Source organism: Cyprinus carpio, chromosome A15, assembly GCF_018340385.1.
Source record: "Cyprinus carpio isolate SPL01 chromosome A15, ASM1834038v1, whole genome shotgun sequence".
Classification (NCBI taxonomy): domain Eukaryota; kingdom Metazoa; phylum Chordata; class Actinopteri; order Cypriniformes; family Cyprinidae; genus Cyprinus; species Cyprinus carpio.
In genome coordinates, this window is record NC_056586.1 from 3,331,828 (window position 1) to 3,345,729 (window position 13,902).

A 13,902-nucleotide genomic window follows, 5' to 3' on the forward strand; every position below is an offset into this window, starting at 1 on the left:
GGACTTAACGACTACAGACCTGTGGCTCTCACATCTGTCGTCATGAAGTCGTTTGAAAAACTGGTTATGGCTTATCTGAAGGATATCACTGGACCCTTACTGGACCCCCCCTGCAGTTTGCTTACCGAGCAAACCGGTCCTTGGATGATGCAATCAACTTGGGATTGCACTTCATCATGCAACATCTGGACAAAACAAGGACTTATGTGAGGATCCTGTTTGTGGACTTTAGTTCGGCTTTCAACACAATCATCCCAACAGCCCTCCAGACCAAACTGACCCAGCTCTCTGTTCCTAGCTCTATCTGTCAGTGGATCACCAGCTTTCTGACAGATAGGCAACAGCTAGTGAGACTGGGGAAATTCATGTCAAACAGCTGCCCCACCAACACTGGTGCCCCTCAGGGATGTGTTCTCTCTCCACTGCTCTTCTCCCTCTACACCAACGACTGCACCTCCAAAGACCCATCTGTCAAGCTTTGCAGATGACACTACAGTCATCGGCCTCATCCAGGATGGTGACGAGTCTGCTTACAGACAAGAGGTTGAGCAGCTGGCTGTCTGTTGCAGTCTTAACAATCTGGAGCTGAACACTCTCAAAACAGTGGAGATGATTGTGGACTTCAGGAGAAGCCCCCCTGCACTCCCCCCACTCACCATCATGAACAGCACTGTGGCTGCAGTGGAGTCATTCAGATTCCTGGGAACCACCATCTCCCAGGACCTGAAGTGGGACACTCGCATTGAGTCCATTGTGAAAAAGGCCCAACAAAGGTTGTTCTTCCTTCGCCAGCTGAGGAAGTTTAACCTGCCACAGGACCTGCTAAACCTGCTAAAACCGTTCAGCTCAGTCGTCATTGAGTCTGTCCTGTGTACTTCAATAACTGTCTGGTTTGGTTCAGCTACAAAAGACTACAGAGAACGGTTCGAACTGCTGAAAGAATTATTGGTGCTCCCCTGCCCACCCTTCAAGAACTGTATACATCCAGAGTGAGGAAAAGCGGCTCAGAAAATCACTCTGGATCCCTCTCATCCAAGTTACACCCCTTTTTCAACTTTTTGCCATCTGGCCCAGCGCTTCAGAGCCGCAAATACCAGGACAGTCAGGCACAAGAAACAGTTTCTTCCCCCAGGCAATCTACCTCATGAACCGTTAAATGTCCCCCACTTATGCAAAAATGTGCATTATTCTTATATTTATTTGTTACCCCTCCATCCTAGAACATTTCTGCATCTTACTTTATTCTAATCCATTATCATCTATAGCACAATTGTTGATACAATTTATTTATTTGCAATTTTTTGTTGTTGTTGTCTCTGTGTACAGGAAGCTTATGTCACTAAAACAAATTCCTTGTATTCGTAAGCATACTTGGCAATAAAGCTCTTTCTGATTCTGATTCTGATTCTGAAATGGTGGTTTACTTTGCATCGGAGCATTAAAAGTGGTAGCCTATTTTAGTGAGCTAGGCTACATGGATTTATATGCAAAATGTCAATATTCTTACATATATGGCCTATATTTGTCACAAATACATTTTTTATTTATATTTTAAAATTCCTTTAATAAAACAGCATGGATTTTTGTCACGCACTACTTTGTTATTTGTTTCCTGTCCTTTATTTTGACAGATAAGTTCTTGGGGAAAAGATATCTGTCTGTACACTGATTAAGAAAATTGTTGTGTGTTTTTATAAATTATTTCCTTTATTTTAGTAAAGCTTCAGGCACTGTATAATCTCGCTCCCATTATTTAGGCCTAATTAAAACAAGAATTGTTTGAAACTCTAAAGAATGGACGGATTAATAAAACGTCCTCACATTTAAACTCCAGTTCTCTCATTATAATCAACAAAATGCACACAATGTAAAAAAGAGCTTCATTAATTGACAACTTAAGTGATTTTAAAGGGAGCCTTCTTTACTTGCTTTCATACAATTTTAAATGCAGTTGTGTATCATATTCCTTAAAACATCAGAGTGCAAGATTTGCGTGGCGAGCATGATGCTGAGTGTGACGCACAACATTTATTCTTATGTGTCTACATATTTTATCTTCATTACAAATCTTGTTATTATTTTGGATAATTGCATGTGAAAAATTATTTTACTTTTGTAATGCACATGCAAAATGTGAAACTTGCATCTTATCGCAGTCTATAGCATTTTATAATTATTTGTACAATAATATTTAACTTAACCTGCTTTGTATCTTTATTATTTAATGCAAAAGAGATTTATTAAAACAAGCTTATAAGAGTCATGCATCCATTTAATCTTGATCAAGAACAACTAAATGATCAACGATTTTGAGAGACATCAGTCCATTAGATCATGTTTAAAACGTCAAATAGCCTTCAATTTACAGGTTATAACTGCATCTGTCTCAGTTGTAAACTTGTGAAGATTACGGATCCCGTACTATAACCGAAAATAAATGTGCTCTATTATTTTTCATATTCAAGTGTTTGTGCGAAAATTATTAACACGCATACAAGACAGGGAGGTGCCCCTCTCGATCATTTGAACCATTTTTTCCTGATAATGACATAACTTAAATTTAGGGTGCCTCACATTACATGACGAAATCTACAGAAGCTTGAAATGTCTAATTTTAAACAAGCCAATTCAAAACAAAAGCAAATACTCCCCTGATTATGTGCATCCTGTTGGGGATGAAGAGTCAGCACTGTGAATTTCATCTTGCAGCCGACAAGAAAAACATTAGAAACATTAATAAATAATTAAAATGTCTCCTTTTTCACAATTATTAGGCTACTTCTGCCTGTGCTTTGTGGCAAACTTAATGCGTGTGCTTGAGCGCAGAATATATTAAGGCTCATTATTGATTAGACTGTGTTAATTTAATATAAACCTGCGATTAGTTGAATAATGACTTAAATGTGTGACTAGGCTACTAGTAACTAGAAACAAAATCTTACGTGGGGAAGACCTATTAAATACCCTCTAGACATCTCTGTTAAAGTTAAACAAATACATTAAGAACAAATGTTTTTGTCTCTGGCAGATATGGTTTCTTTGGCAGTTTCTTTTATCTCTCTCTCAAGAAGCGCCTCATCTGTCCTGAGAGAAAAAAAAACTCATTATATTGTAATGTTTGCAGTTGCAAAAATGACAAAAACCCAAACCAAACAAGGCATTTGCCCTGCTTTGCCTAAACCTGCTCTGCAAGTTTGAAAGCCTCATAAGACACTGTCCATATAAAGAGCAAGAGAATAACACCTTTATTTCAAACCCCCACAAGCTATACAGAACTACCCCCAAACCCCAACACCACTCCAGCTGAACTGAATTCGGTCTGTTTTTTGGCTGCAAGGAATGGTGTGTTGTCATGTTACTGGGTTGAAAATTTGCTGCCTGCACTCACAGCAGCCGTACTCTTTTTATTTATTATTTTCTCGCAGCCCATATTATTATTTTCACCAGAACATAATAATAACAAATTCTCAATTGATAATTAATCATTCTGTTTGCGAAAATCATTGTTATTTGTGAACGTAGGCATTTGAGGAGGGCTTTTAAGACCAAGCGGAATCCTCGCTGCCAGCTACTCCCGCTTCACAGCGAGCGTGACTCATGCTAACTGCACCCAGGTTCACCAGCGTTCCGATTTTACAAAATCAGTTTGGGCGAATGCAACTTACTGATCAATGAGCCCAACATTTAGCAAGGCAGGAAAACATTCAGTCTACCTGAAGGAAGACCTATTTCATTGTAAGTTAATGCTGTTAAATAGAGAGTTAGTGTAGAAATAGTGTAGGCAATTCTTAAACTTGGACCTCATTATATTGAAGTACAAATCCAAACACCAGAAGCAAGGCTATATGGTTGAAATAATATTTTAGTTTAAAACTTTAAGTGCCATTGTTTAAAAAAATGCTTTATTGACTAACATTTCATAGACCTTCAGTTGTTATGCTTTAAAAATTCCATGCCATTTGTAAGGTCACACAGCATTTTCACCCTCCTAAATTACCCTTGTAAAGTCACAATTCTATAATGGTAAAATTTACTCAGACCGATGGCATTTTTGTATGAAATTTTTTTTTTTTTTTTTTTTTAATAATTGTACATAAATGGGTGAAGCAAAACAAATATGATTATTTCTGATAACTTTTTAACTGCAGGCAGATATAGACCTACATTATTGTACATTACAAATATTTGGATCGTCCCTTATTTTCTACAAGAATAAACACTTATTTTCTATAAGAATAAACACTATTTTCTTAAAGAATAAAAGAGAAAGAATCACAATTAGCCCTTATTTTCCATTTCTGAAGTTAATTGGCAACCCTAATGATAATGTCATTTTCTTTTGACTCCCCTGAACAGTGGCACCTTCCTCAAAAACAAAAACCGTACAGTTGTAGGAGATATGCGGCGAATATATAGATTTAAAAAAGAAAAACGTGGGTTACTTGTTTTACCAAGATGTAAACTAAATACAAGCTCATTAATCACACTGTAAAAAATGAATATATGAAAAGTCATGATAAACATATTTTTTAAGTTATCCCTACTTTAATTTATAGAAATATTTAAAAGCAATTTAACAGCTTTTTTTATGCTAGATTCAACTTGAATCTCAATACTTGTTAAACTGACTTTTAAATCTCAAGTAATTTATTAGTTGAAAGCGTCAAGAAAATGTACAGTACGTATTAAATAACCTAAATGAACTTGTATCTTGTATAGTTTTGTCATGAATCTGAGTCTATGAACTTTTGGTTCCTCACCACAAGAGTCCTGCTTACAGGGCTCTTGCCATACCTGTTGCACTTCACCCGGACTACAGTTTCCATCATCCCATTGCACTGATTACTGCACTTTTGGCTAGATCAATCTAACATTCACTATACTCTTACTCCTCAGATCTTCCAGAATGCGGTATTATTTAGCCTATTTCTACCATTACATTCCCCCATTTCCCATTTCCCCATTTCCCATTTCCCCATTTCCCCATTTCCCAGTCTTATTCCCTCATATTGTTGCCTTGATTTTTTGCCTGTAGTTTTTTGGTTTTCTTAAAGTAATTTTCAGATGCAATGGATAAAAAAAAAACTGGATAAAATATACACACAAAGCGATGTAGTAGATTAACAACATAGCCTGGAATTAGGCTGAACTCTGTTGCTAAGAGTATACTATAATGTAAATTTGTTAACCCCACAGTAACACATTTTAACCCGATTAATCGCCTATTTTTGTTTGCTGCATGTTTTTTTAAAAACCGCGCTAAAATAAATTCACGTTTTTGAGAGAAAACAATATATAAGTCATGTATAAGTCATTTTATTATTACATTCAGAAATAATACTTGTAGGCCTGATAAGGTTATAGTATACCAACAGGATATTTTTAGTTCTCATCACTTTACAAAATCAGCACAATTTTAATTAGAGTTTGTATGATGGCATATATTATTCGTTCCTTCAAAGGAAGCAAATTAATAAAGTCAAGGTCAAAGGCACAATTAAAGCTAATGCTGATCTCTCCATTATGTGACTTTAAACAAAGAACATTTTCAACAAGGAGCCAACATCTAAACCTCTGTTAATTCTCAATAAGAACTTCTGTAGACATCCTAGCGAAAATAAAGTCAATCTGGTGCGTTCCCCAAAACCATAGTTGCTAACTTAGTCCCGGTTAGCAGTAGGAAGTGCATTACAGCCTTAAGTGCTAGCAGATTAACAACTATAGTTTGGAAATGCACCTAAATCAATTATAATTAGGCTGGTAATGCTGTCTGTGGAGTTGTTTAGTAAGATCTTAGGAAGATTTAATGTCTTTTATCTTCCAGTTCATTTTAAGGCTGTGGCTGAAAGAGATTGTAGTTGTGTTTCTTATTTCTCTTACTTTCAGTGCATATTCTATGGGTATTTGAATGATTGAAAAGATGTTTTAGAACATCATACTAACCTAATTCATGCAATTTAAAAAATGCTATATATCATATTTCTGAGAAGCTGAGTGAAAAAACTTACAGAATAATTTCAGGCTGCATAGCTGGGATTTTGAGCCCAGTGCAGAGTTGTACCAGTGGGCCCTATTTAAAATTATTTTAATTTGTATATTCATTCTATTCTTTTTATTTGTGCTATTTACATTATTTAAGTTTTTTCAGGTTGTAGATGTCCAGATGCAGAAACCCGAATAATCCACATTTTAATAACAATTAAATATACAGTCATACCAAAATTTATTTGTACTTTCACATTTCTTACATTATCACAGTTTATTTGCTGCGGTTGAAAATGGTAATTAAATACTTGACAAGAACTCAGAGTTCTGATATTTAATACAATCTACACCAAAATTCAGACAACTGTTAATTATGACAATATTTACACAGCTGTAAATGCTGATGGCAATTACTAGTGGCCTTGGAATTTTGTTAGTCTAGCATTGCAAAGTCCACATTAAGCATGATTAAAGAAAAAAGACATAAATAAAGGCATAGTCAGATTCCAAGTGTCGATGGTATTCAGTCCCAATTTTTTTTATTTAATCCATTTTACTGGTAGTCCTTATGAAGAATTTTTAGGTATATCACAGTTTTACTTTATCTTGCCTATCCTCATACATGTATATATAAATATAAATAAAACATTTCTGTCCCTCTCACTTCTGGAAATGGTAAGCTCGCCACTGTTGATCTTCTTTCTTTCATTTCTTGGCTTGACATTGTAGCTAAGTAAATTAGGTGCGAAGTCACTTCAAGAGACAACCACCCATTATTATGACACACATCCGATTTCTTTCTCCCCTGTTTACTTTCATAAGACCGCAACAACTTTACTCTTGGGCGGGTATTTTGGCCTCGTTTGCATATATAACTATGGTACAAGAGCAAGAAGGAAATAAATTCAAAGCGCTTTGGGCGTCTCTCTTTGTGCACACTGTTTTAATAATTACTATTACACTGGTGGCAATTGCTGATTTGCATTTAACAATAATATTTTTCCAAAACAAACAAGCACTATGTAAATGTGTTTAATGAAGTCATTACAAGCACTTAACTTTCTGCAGGGGGGTTTGAAAATGTGATTGCAAGAAATGTGGTGGAGTAAATATATACTCATTATGTTCAGTAAAGTTATATATGACATAATAATGTGTTATTGTATGCTAATACCCTGCAACAGTACCAGACAATTTTAAGCGCTTGATTTAAGAATATTTTTTTAAAAGTTTTTTGTTAAAGAAGTTAGACCAAACCAGCCAGCAAAATAGAAAAAAGAAAAACACTGCTAAGTTTAAGGAAGAACTACAATCCCCATGAAGCATTATGAATGACAATCAAAATAAAACTATCCGATTAATATGATTATATTGATTTCAAGCTGATATATATAAAGTCAATTTAACTTAAGCGCTTACATTTTAAACGGCCTGCTATATCTGATCCAGTGTTCCCCTAAGCTACAAATATAAATAACTCTGCCAGAAATGCAGCTTTGAAGAAACCTATTAGTTTTATTAGTGACAAAAAGGGCTACTGACAACAAGCTGGCAATACAAGCATCTATTCTAGAGTTAGCCTATGTTATAATAACTGGAAGCAGGTATTTACTTGCAGGTTGGTAGTTCAGCAATTTCCCGAAAGACTAATTATCTGCTCTCACCTGTCTAGAAGAAATCCACAAACACTTTGAGTGTTTACGTTTGGCCTCTTCAGTTGAATGATGGACAAATGCTCGTCGGTCGATCTGAAGGTTGGATATTTGTGTAATTTCAGCGCTGCTGGTGCTACGTCTAGAGATTGTAAGAATCAGACAAGTTCTGCTTTCCGAGTCCTTTCGTCCATACATCAAATGAAAAACACAATTCAGAAAAGGGAAAACCAAAAGCTTGTAGCCTAACTTGCACAATCTGAGAGTGCTAGCCCGTTAATGTGCAATATCATCTGTTTTAAATGACATCTGACATGACCTACACAGCAAAAAAATCCAGAGTGAAATCCAACTCTGCTGCAGGAGTACATGTAAGACCACACTCCAAGAGTGTAGAAAGTGTTAAAATAAGTGTCAAATTAACACTGAAGCAGAGTTAAAGTTAATGAGATAATTAGAAGTGATTAACTGAGTGATGGTCAGCCATTATTGACAGAGACCTGATGTTAGCCATGCAAGATCAACAAGAGACAAAATCTAAATTTTTATGTCACCATTATAGTGGTCAGTGTTGCTTTAGTTGGGCTCTCTTTCCAGCCCTTACATTTTAAAATTAGATTTGGTTTGGCTGTATAACTCAGATTTAGCAATAGAGAGGCAGTAAAAGAAGCCAAAAAGCTTGAAGTTATGTGATATTAGTTATATTTTTTACATAATAGTGTTGGCCTGGATCTACCAAACTTATTTAATGCCTAAAACATAAAGGACATTACTAAGACAATTCAGGTAATAATTTATTCATACCACAGTGCATACATAGGAGCCATGGATGAATTTTTGATAGAGTAGCACCCAGAATGCACTGCAACACAAGTCTCCTGCAACATGCTTTTTTGATTGTCACCATCGTTGGGGAGTTCTGGGATTGATTCTTGATGTTGCATGTCTAAATGAAGACTCTTTTGAAAGTTTTGAACAAACAGCACCCAGAAATTCCACGATTTGTATTTAAAATGCTGGTAATCCTGCATGCTCAGGGAATCGTTTAGCGCCAATAATCAGCAATGAAAGCTTAACTCAGTGATTCAGGAAAACCAATATGTTTGTTTGCCCACATCTGTTTTATAACTCATTTACAACAGACAAAGCAAAATCTGACACACAAAATATTAAAGGAGTCAAGAGAGCCCAACTAAAGCAAACACTGACCACTATAATGGTGACATTAAAATGAAAAATTGATTTTAAATACTTGTTGATTCTGCTCGTTAACATCAGTTCTATAAGTCAATGTAATGAGTCAATCATCCATGGTGTCGCTTCAATTATCTCATTAACTTGCTCTGATTCAGTGTTAATTTAACACTCCATATTTTAACACTTTCCTCTTGAGTGTAGTCTCCATACTCCCAGCAGAGTTGATTTCCTCTAGTTTTTTGCTATGTACATGAAAATCTGAAATGTATTTATTTTCTTATGGGAGTTAAGATCTGATCTTCTTAGAGGATTCAGGAACAGGTAATCCTACTTACGGCTGAGATGTGAGAGATGTCTTCAGCTTGTGCCAGAAGAAAATCATGCATGTTCAGTAAAAAATGTACTCATATATTTATGTATTATAACCATGCAGTAAAATCCTGAAGTGTATGAATGATGAATAAGTTTTTAATATACATGCCTACACGTATATAAATAAGCAAAATGACAAAATTCTTCTTGTCTGTCACTAGGCTGTTTTTACAGGAGGCTCTTGTGTTAATTTAATGCTATGCTGTGTTTTCTCGCCACTGGATGGCGCTTGTGTTCAGTGTTGTGTTTCATATCCTCTACGCTAGATGGCCTTATATGAAATTATCTTCTCTTTTAGATGAATTGTCAAGGTGTTTCTTTACCCCCAGGTATGAAGCCCACAGAAACATTTTGCTGCATTGATCACATCGTAAGCTTCTCTTGTAGATCCTCCTTGAACAGTAAGGTATCGACCGTTGTGGAAACTCATGCGTGTCGTCTCCTACAGTGGATCTTCATGTGGCTATATAAGATGTGGTTTCTGTGTGAAGCTCTTAGCATACTGATCGCATGCTGGATATTTTTCTCCATAATAGACTCTCAAGTAGACATCAAGATTCGTTTGCTCAAGGAACTCTTTTTCCACACTGGAGTGCAGGTAGAGGAATTTCTTGGCTTCTTCTTTTCTTTAAAATGGAATCTGTGGTTTTCTCCCAGGTTTGTCATGATCTTTCTCTTCCTTCACTCAGTTCTTCACTCTCCTCGTTCTCTTCCATACGGGCTGAGTTGAAGGGAAAAGAGGTTGAAATTTATTTTCCAGTGTCAGATTCAAACAGAAATGCCAGAAGTGAAAGGACATAAAAGTGAGCACTGATGTAACACTATAAAATATTATAATGATTTTGATGCCTTTTAATAGTGCATTATACGTCCCACAGAAACTTTCCATGAATGAGATACATTGCTTTTCTAGATATTTTTAAAGACATTTATAAGCAGTGTACAGAAGTAGTTCACTGAAAACACCTGCATTAGATTCAAAGCCAACGTCTAAACCTATATTAAAATTTAAGTTTAGTTTTACTTTTGCACATACTCTTTATTAAATAACAGTAAGTAAATGAAATTAGCAGAGATTACAATCCTAGGCATTTGATTAAAGTACGTAATGATATGATTATTCATCATTTCCCTACGAGACAGATGTCAGACCCTGAACTTTATATCCACCTGAACACAACTCTTTGTGTTTTCTGGACAAATATTTTGTTTAAAATCTTTAGTGAAGGTTGGTCGTAGCAATCTTCACCATCAACAGCTAGCTGACTAACAAGGTCATGAATTAGCCCACAACAAGTTACATTACTCTTATTTCTCTCTATTGTCCCCCTTTCTTCTTTTTATGATATCAAACTCTGAGAGCTTGAATGGATTCATGATAACATATAACAGATGGAAACAATGCAGTTGTGTCTCATGGCCATCTCTCTTCTCTAGATTAAGAAATGTATTTATATCATTGTTCTAATTCACCCAATTATTTCATTCACTCTTACCCCATTTATAAAGTTCTTATGCTGAAATTACATTTTCATTATATATTTTGTATTTCTAAATACCAGATGAAACACAAAAGCACTTGATGACTTGGTTTCAAACTAGCAACGACAACAACTTTTGATTTATGTCTTGACACCATATCAAATTATGCATGGTTAGGACATACCTATTCAAATATAAAACCTACATACAAGCTGATTAGTCCTTCCAGCTAGCAAGAAGTTATTAATTTTGTACTTAATTCATGCAGTGTGAATCAGTAAAAAAAAAATTAGTAATTATATTTATAATTATATATACATACATACATACATACACACACAAACACACACTAACACACACACATACATTCTATAGTAATAAGTATGCAGATATGTCAGCACAATCTGAGTTACCTGGATCAGGCTCGTAATCAATAAACTTTTTATTGTCTTTGCACCAGTCATGAAAGTACTTCACAGCTTCCTGCTGATCCTCCTGTTTCGGTGGATCGTAATAGACCCTCACAAGAAATTCATGAAACTTCTTTGGCTTGAGATTGGACACCTGCAGGCACACAACAGAAACCAAACACAACCTTTCTCAAACCAAGAAAAACAAATGCTTCCACTCACCCAGGTATGATTTCAGGTACACACCACAAACTAGAGCAATCTGATAAAGACTGAGCTCAAATCACTTTATTCATTAAACATACCACTAATTCATTTATTTTAGTAATGACTCAGTTTAAAAAGGCTATCTGATAAAATCTTATGCTCAAAGAGATTCACAGTCATTATATTTATGAAAATTCTGGATGAGAGATATTTGAGAGATAAGTGAGCTTTAGTACTGGTTACTTCTGCATCTTGAAGGCTCTGTTTGGCTCATTCTTGCTGTAGAAATGAACATTATCAATGGGCTCTTTACCCACTTCACCAAAACCCATCTCAAGAACCTGAATGAGTTCAGATTTCAGATACGATAGAAAGTTACACTGTAAAAATGAGTCACAAAACAGTCATTTTTATTGTATTATTATTTTTTACTGTTTAAACATACATGAATGTCAAAGTTCTCCTCCTCCTGTGGTGGCTTAAACTCCCCACACGTCTTCAGTAGTTTCTAAAGATTTTGAAGGGTAAAACGGAGAAAAGTATTACAAGAAATTAAATGTCAAATAATAGAGACAAAAGTTATTCAAGTGGGGAATATTCACTACAATAATAATGAAATATTCCACTAGTGTGGAAACCATATGATATTTTAGTTTTTGAAAGAAATTAACACTTTCATTAATCAAGGATCTATTTCATAAACAAAGGTGACAGTGAAAAACATTTATAATGTTACAAAAGATATATATTTCTAATAAAACTGTACTAATATGTATTCAGTAGGGGTGTGAGATCTGTTGGGGTGTGAGTTGTCTGATTGGACTATAGTGGTGTGACTGTTTTCTCGAAGTGGAAATTTCATATATATTTGCATTTCAGTTGTATTTTCATTAAGTTGTGTGTAATGTAAGGTAAGATATTATGTCCGCATGATAAGCAGGAAAATTACTCAGTGAAGTCTTTATCCAGTCATAAAAACAGAATTCACAGTTTAACGCGGAATGTCACAGAATTTCTCAAATTTTGAATTAATTAACCAAAAGTAGGTAATTACACTTAAATCAAATCACGATATGGACTAGTATCTGTAAATATAAAGCCGCAAAAGTCGATTTAAATATGAATCCTGCATGTTCTGCCTGTCTTTGTTCATGAATAGCGCAGTCGCGTGGTTTACACACACACAAACTAAAGCGCGCGTGACACTTGCGGTGATTTCAGTGTCTGCCGTCTCACTAAATGAGGATGTAAACACATGAACAACATCTCCAGAACTGCTCTGAGAGTCACTTCATCAGCATTTAATCGTTTGATTTGAGTAAAACTTGCGTCATATCACATACACAGAACTGTAAAAGTATTCACAGAAAGCAGTCAGTATAAATGTAAGTCTTGTTTGTAATAGAATGTTGTCAGCCTACTACTACTTCTAAAATGAAACAAACATTATTTTAAAGGAATAATCACACATTTCTTCCATGTTTTAATTTTAATAGTAATATTAAGTAGTTTAATAGTTTATTTTAGTCTCGTCTCGTCTCGTGGGATAAGTGTCTCATCACACCCCTAGTATTCAGGCATGTATGCAGTGTGTTGGGACTGCAAACAAAAATTATTATTAATCTATCAATATTAATCTGATATCACTTAAAAATTTTATGTGTGAACATCAAATAAGAATATGCATATTAATACAAAACAGAAAATAATTTACACCATACACATAGTAAATATAAATGCCATTTGTTTATATATGGATGGATAATAGATGTCATTCTTTTTTATGTGTTTGTAGGGACTTATTAAACAATAGTGATAAATGTACCATAAGTAACTGAGCTAAATAACACAGGAATGATACCTTATACAGTTTGGTCTTGAAGGCTTTATCAGGCAGTGCTTTGGCCCCAGCTATTTCCTAAAGGATTTTAAAGGATTAATTATGCATGCAAATACTACAATAAATGAAAAGACCATAATAATTTGATAAAACAGTAATTTCATGTGAGAATAATACAGAAAAATAAAGCTGCTAACAGCAATCAGTGTTGCCAGATTGTGTGGGATCTTGCTCAGATGGGATTCCTTTTATTGGGTTGGACTGGAGATAAATGCATTGGGCAGGTGGATGAATTTTGGGGTAATTTTAAAAAGGACATGTGGATTTTGTGGTGTTTTTGGACTGGAATAAAGGAACATGTACCTTCAAAAGATCAAAAAATATTTTATATTCAATAAAAGAAAGAAACTCATGACATAAGGGTGAGTAAATCATGACAAAATTTTCATTTTTGGGTGAACTATGCCTTTAAGTAAAATGCAGAGCCAAATAAACGAGAAGCACCCGGCTGCAACCTGCAGATCAAGGCGGGGCTGCACGTGTCGCCCCGCACCATACCTACTCTGATTGGTTCGATCATCTTTCATAGACATACATGATAGGAAATGTGTGTGTAGTTGGTGTAGAACGGAGTATGTTGTTTAAAAAGCTAAAAACACTGTGCAGTTTTACAAAGCCTTCATTATAATGCACAGAAGTAAAAATAAAACATTAACCTGTAACTCACCATGTCCCTGAAGCTGATCTTTAGGCTAAC

At 35.2% G+C, this 13,902-nt stretch overlaps 1 long non-coding RNA gene across 1 annotated transcript; it reads right to left on the bottom strand.

The window, feature by feature from the left end:
- Positions 1-11,545: 11,545 nt before the first annotated feature.
- Positions 11,546-13,416, bottom strand: LOC122147651. The gene is made up of 3 exons (XR_006161707.1): positions 13,167-13,416; positions 11,751-11,813; positions 11,546-11,646 (listed from the first exon to the last, which is right to left on the bottom strand). It is a non-coding gene; the product is annotated as an uncharacterized LOC122147651 (long non-coding RNA).
- Positions 13,417-13,902: the final 486 nt, after the last annotated feature.